Here is a 6402-nt window from a genome sequence, read left to right on the forward strand (position 1 = left end):
AGATCTGCCTCTGATAGCTGCGGAACGATGGGAAGCCCTCCAAGTTCATCTTCCTGCTCAAAGCTGTCAGGTACAGCATCTCCAGAGATGGCAAGGCTCTCGACGAGGGAGACACTTTCATCACTGCCCATTCCCTCCTTGGCACAATAAACAAGTTGTCTCTCACAGATGGCATGAACGACCCCCTGATCCACAGCCTCAATGTTATCTGGATCTGATAGGTGGTGTTGAGTGAACTGGCGGATCCTGTCCCACTCCTTTTGAGATGAGGGGTCGTCACGCAGGTTGCCATGGGGACGTCGTGATAGGGCATCAGCATCTCCGTTCTGCTTCCCGGGGCGGTACTGGAGCTTAAAGGAGAAGGTAGAGAGAGCAGCTAGCCATCTGTAGCTGGTTGCATCGAGTTTGGCTGAGGTGAGAATGTAGGTGAGAGGGTTGCTGTCGGTAACTACTGTGAACTGATTGCCGTAGAGGTAGTCACTGAACTTCTCTGTTACAGACCATTTCAGAGCTAAAAACTCGAGCTTGTGAGCTGGATAGCGAGACTCACTACGTGATAACCCTCTGCTTGCGTAGGCAATGACACGCAGCTGGCCCTCCTGCTCCTGATATAAGGCCGCTCCGAGGCCGGTGGAACTTGCATCCGTGTGAAGGATGTAAGAAAGCACAGGATTTGCGAAAGCCAGAACTGGGGATGTCGTCAACTTGCTGATGATCATTTCAAACGCCTGCTGGCAGGCGGGAGTCCAACGGTTCAGAAATGGCTCTTTGGGGTGGTAGTATTGACCACTCTTTTCCTTGGACTTTGGATGCTTCCCTGGAGGTGGGTAGCCAGATGTCAGGTCGTTCAGGGGTTTCATTATGCTTGAATAGCCTTTAATGAACTTCCTGTAATACCCACAGAATCCGAGGAAGGCTTTCAACTCTTTTAGGTGCTGAGGAACTGGCCAGGTCTTTAGCGCTGCAATCTTTTCCGGGTCGGTCTCCACTCCATGCTCTGAGACCACATGCCCCAAGTACCGGACTGAGGACTGAAAGAATCTACATTTTTCCGGAGACAACTTGAGCCCATACTCCTTCAGGCGGTTGAGAACCTTGGTGAGTCTGGCTTCATGATCTTCCAAAGTTTTCGAGAAAACTATCAAGTCATCCAGGAAAACGACAACTTCCTTCAAGTTCATGTCTCCCATGCACTTCTCCATCAGTCTCTGGAATGTACTTGGGGCGTTTGTCACTCCCTGAGGCATGCGATTAAACTCCCAGAAACCAAGTGGGCATACGAAGGCAGTCTTTGGCTTATCAACCTCATCAACTTCGATCTGATAATAGCCAGACTTCAGATCGAGGACGCTGAACCACTTGGAACCGGAGAGTGCTGTGAAGGTGTCATCCATCCTCGGAAGAGCATACGCGTCTTTTACTGTCTGCAGGTTCAGTTTCCTGTAGTCAATACAGAGGCGTACCTGACCATTCTTCTTCCTGACTACAACGATTGGAGAGGAGAATGGAGACTCACTTTCACGAATCACCCCAGCATCGAGGAGCTCTTGAAGATGTCGACGAACAGCTTCTACGTCGTGTGGGTGTATCGGCCGAGTTCTGAGCTTGAATGGTGTTTCATCAGACAGTTTGATGTGATGCTTGACTTTGTCTGTCCTTCCAAAGTCAGTGTCGTTCTGGGCGAAGACCTCAGGCATGCTGTTCAATTTTCGAGAGATTCTGTCTTTCCATTCTGGGGGGACCGGGGACTCACCAAAGTCAAATGCTAGGTCAGCTGCCTTGGAGTGCACCGGTTCAGATGGCTTGGTCACACTCTGTTTGTGAGACAGAATGGTCTGAATTGCACTGAGCTCAGCAATCACGCTCTTAGCTGGGATAATGATGTCGTGTTCTGACTCATTTGAGACCACTACTAGTAGTCTGTCTGACCGTCTGCTTGGTAGGTCAATGAGACAGGGCTTCACCAGCAGCCCTCCAGGCAGAGAAGATGATGAAGGGTACTCCATGATGACAGACCTCTCAGTATGGAACTCTTTAACTGATGCCACACCCTCCAGAACAACCGTTCCTCCAGCTGGAATGAGTTCCCTGTCTCTGCCTTGCATCCTCACCAGTCCGATGTTACTGTCGTAGCTTTGTCTCTGTCGCAGTTGAAGTACTTTCAGCACTGTACTGTAGCCGTTCAGGACAGGATGGTAGCTTGCTGGGCTTTTCTCTCTGCACATACTATAAGCTACATCGAGCGTATTTGTACCAACCAGTATCTGGTACCCTGAAGTGCCGCTGTCTGGGACAACCAAGGCCAATGTCGGGACTTCATATGTAGCTCCAAGGAACTGTTCTGGGAAGGTGATCATAACTTCAACATATCCAAGGTAAGGCACCGGTTGACCATTGGCCCCTTCAACTTCCAGAAGGTCATAGAGTGGTTGAATCTGTTGTTCAGGTAAGTATTTGTCATAGAAAGACTTGGTGATTGTAGTTACTTGCGAACCTGTGTCAAGGAGACAGCCGAACTGTTTGCCTTGGATTGTAACTTGGCCTGTACTTTTCGTGCCTATCAGGTTTTCCGGGACTCTGAAAGAGTGTTTTCTGGCATTGGATTGATTCAAAGCAGCACTGACCTTGGGCTTGCCATCAATTTTATCTTTAGCAGGGCGTTGGTGAACTGCTTTAGCCTCAGTTTGCCCCGCAACTGAGACCCCATCTAAAAATCCTTATTCTCTGTTGAGCGTTCTTTAGCCTCCCAGAGGCGCTGCTTTTCTCTCAACTGATCTCTTTTTTCATTGACGAGAGTGGGGTTTGGATTGTTACTGCAGGCTGAGGAGATGTGGCCGTCCTCGCCGCACTTGAAACAGTACCAAGGTCTCGGCTGGGTGCTTGTCTTTGAGTTGGTAGATTTCCAACTTGGTGCTCTAGGGTCAAGATTACATGTTGGCCCACCTGATGGATGCTCAGCGTGCTTGGTTTTCGGGTCCTTCTTGGTTTTCTTAGACATCAGTGTAGTTAGCTGGCTCTGCAGAGACACCACTTGTTGTTTAAGCTCTGTCAAGGGGTCGGACTCAGGCTGGAGGACTGTTTGTTGACTACAGACACATGCACTCTGAGAACTTGCCATAGCCCGCTGTCGGTGTGAGCCAAGGTGCTTCTTCATACGTGTGGCTTTAGCTGCCTGCCTATCCTCCTCAGTGCGGATTTGTAACAGGAGCTCTGAAAATGCTGGGGGGTGGCTTTTCTTTCCTTCAAGGTTCAGGTCAGAGAGTAAGGTGTGGTCCCAGCACCCGCGACAGAACTGTTTTAGAATGTGTCTATCTGCTTCTACTGCAGCAGCTCCTCCTCTTTTAACAGCAAGGTTCAGGGCAGCTTGAAGGCGGCAGAGGTAAGTAGAAGCCTTCTCACCAGGATCCTGAAGAGCATTCATGAACCGGGCGAAAAGCTCTTCGCCGTCCTCAACTGTCCCAAAAGCTGCATCCAGTAGCTGCAGGTAGGTTTCAGGAGTAGCTTCGGGGCTTAGTCTTTTGACAATGTCTGCTGCAGGGGAAAGCAAACTTTCAAAGATTTTACGTGATTTCTGAAGATCAGACATGGTGGGGTCTTTTCTGAGAAGTTCAACATGTGAACGCCATGTGTCATAGTCTGTCTCGCTATTGGGTCTGGGGGTTTTACCTGAGAATGAGCGAAGCTTGATTGGAAAGTGCGACTGTGTGTTTAACTCATCTCTCCTCACAATGTGCTCAACAATGACCCTTTGAATTTCAGGAGGATTCAGGTCGCCCTCCACACTGGGCAGACTTCGCTTCACATCAGCTGGTGGGCACGGCTCAGCACCACGATGAATGAACTTTACCTGTGGAGAACCTGGGAGTAGCTGGGGGTGTGGGGGTTCAATTGTGTCAAGAGATGTGTTGAGCTGTTTGGCTCCAGACTCGTTATCAGTACTGCCATCGATCTCAATCGTCTCACTTATCTCTGACATCATGTCTTTCAGCACCTCTTCGTAGCCTCTTCCACTCAGTTTCGCTAACTTCTTTATTTCATCAAGGTAAGCTTTGGTAACACTACAGCCAACTTTAGCGGTGTACACACTTGCCAGAGCTTGAACGTAATATTTTACGTCTGGATTGTCTTTGAGTTCATGAGTGTAGGGCAGTAGAGGGGCTAAAGCTTCAATAGCAGCACCATCTTGATACTCAATAATCAGGTTTTTATAAAACTCTGAGTTAATGTCGGTAACTGGGACAAATCTCAAGGAGCCATACTTCTTAAGGAAGTCTATGACCTCCTCGTCTTCTGGTGACTCAAGCAAACCACTCACTATCACTGCATTGGGGACCTTGATACCTGAGCTCATTATGAACTCCATCTCTAGCAAAGAGTAACTTATAAATAGATAACAATGAATTTACAAACTTGAAAATTATGTCACACACTCGTTATGCAGTTCACTGCTGACATATAACCAGGCTCCTGGCTAGCTCGCCAATTGTAACCCTCTGTTACCAGGTAAACATAAAAGATAGTCAATCAAATTAAAGCTGGGCTGATATCAGAAATTCTAGATGCGACTATGGAGCCTGAAGTAATAAAAGTCAGCAGAAAACATCACACAACACAAAGCAGGTAGGTTTAGAAAATTATATTATACAAAAAAATCAATTACAAACCCTGCCTACCTAAGCCGGCTTCCTAAATGCACATATGCATATTATAAGGGCCCAAGAAAAGAATTAATCGCAACAAAAAGTGTCCCTTTATGAGATTTCATTCAAAGTTAAAGAAAATAAAGCAGCTCTTTCCGGAATTCATGAGAGTTCTTGGTGTGTGTGTTTAGTAAAATGTGTTCCTTCACTACCCGGGTAGACTTGTTCTTATGTGTGTTCTTATCTGTGTTTTCAATGAAGTAGTAGGGTGATGACGGTTCCAAAACGCCACGGCTGGCCACACCAGGCTCTTGGTCCTTTCGTCGATTCTGCAGTTAGCTCGCCACTGACTGCTAGAGTCAGACTCAGATGTTCTCTGTCTCTCTCTCTAAAACCAATCTATACATACAGTACAGAATGCATTAGTTACTATTATTTCATTTCTGATCAAGTCATCTCCATTCAAATATCAAATCAAATATACCCAATTGTTAAGGATATAAATACTCTCATCATTATGTCAATGAATATGTACACATCACACCACGGATTGATCACGTCCAATGAACAATCAATCAATCATGTACTTCCATCTCACAGCATAGAAATAAAATCATGAGATTTATGAAACCATATATTTATGTTTTTTAACCTTTTAAATCTATTTATGCATTTTAACATTTTAACCATAACCTTTTAAACATTTTAATATATTTATCATTTTAGCAGCTAGATAACTTCTGTTACCTCTCACATCCATATAACATACATATATAACATATTAGCAATTAAATGCATTAAATCACCCATATTTTGCATATAGACAAGAGGATAAATATACCCTCAATCAAGTGATTTCAACGTTACAAACAGAGTCTAAAGGCACATTTAACGGTGAAAAAGATGTGCTACAATGGTAACTAGCTTAACCGTGCTAGCAGCAGAACTAAAACAACCAAATCCACATTCAAATGCTAGCGATTAGCCCGCGGCTAGCGCGATTAGCCCGCGGCTAGCGCGATTAGCCCGCGGCTAGCGCGATTAGCGACCTTTTATAAGCATTTTTAACAATATAAAACTACTTGAAACCGTGTTTATAAGACATCAACAGTCAACAGTAAGAAGAAAAGTCATATCTCCGATTGGTTTTATACGGCAGCATTTCACATTACAATGAGCTTGCACATTTAGCATAACACTTGTGTTAGCATTATCATCCTCACCGGAGGTATCTTGAGGAGCTTTCACGGGCGTGCAGCTCAACTCTTTTCCTCGCAGCGTTCAACCTAACGGACACAATATTTCAGTATTTTGATGTGAAACTTTATGAATTTCTGTTATTCTGTGGTGATATTTTCATACCAGTCCTTCATGTGTTGGGCAACGTCTTGACTGGAAGAAAGGAAAATCAAGTGTCTTTTTGATAATCCCCCCCGGGTGTATACGCCACCCTCTGGCAGAATAGGGGATTGCACCCTAGTAACCTTGTGCTGGTTACATCAGACTTTGAGAGATGCTGATAGAGCAGCCTGTTCTCCCGCAAAAAACGTCAATATGGGTCGTGTGTACAGGCAGCGAAAAACAAGCGAAATTGATGTATTTCACCGACCACTGCAATGCGTCTGCCGCCATCTTGCTGACGTAGTAGCGATTGGCGGCGAAGGGAATTATAAACGGCGGACTTTCACCCAGGAGAGCAGGGTTTGCGTCCTGCGGCACATTTTTTACATAAATTGTGTCCAATGACCCTGGTAACTTCTTC

At 45.8% G+C, this 6402-nt stretch overlaps 1 long non-coding RNA gene across 1 annotated transcript; it reads right to left on the minus strand.

Annotated features, from left to right (window-relative positions):
- Window positions 1-4621: 4621 nt before the first annotated feature.
- On the minus strand, window positions 4622-6036 carry LOC131991358 (uncharacterized). Its single transcript, XR_009396138.1, has 2 exons — window positions 5864-6036; window positions 4622-5039 (listed from the first exon to the last, which is right to left on the minus strand). It is a non-coding gene; the product is annotated as an uncharacterized LOC131991358 (long non-coding RNA).
- Between the last annotated feature and the right edge of the window lie 366 nt (window positions 6037-6402).

Source organism: Centropristis striata, chromosome 18 (assembly GCF_030273125.1).
Source record: "Centropristis striata isolate RG_2023a ecotype Rhode Island chromosome 18, C.striata_1.0, whole genome shotgun sequence".
Lineage (NCBI taxonomy): Eukaryota > Metazoa > Chordata > Actinopteri > Perciformes > Serranidae > Centropristis > Centropristis striata.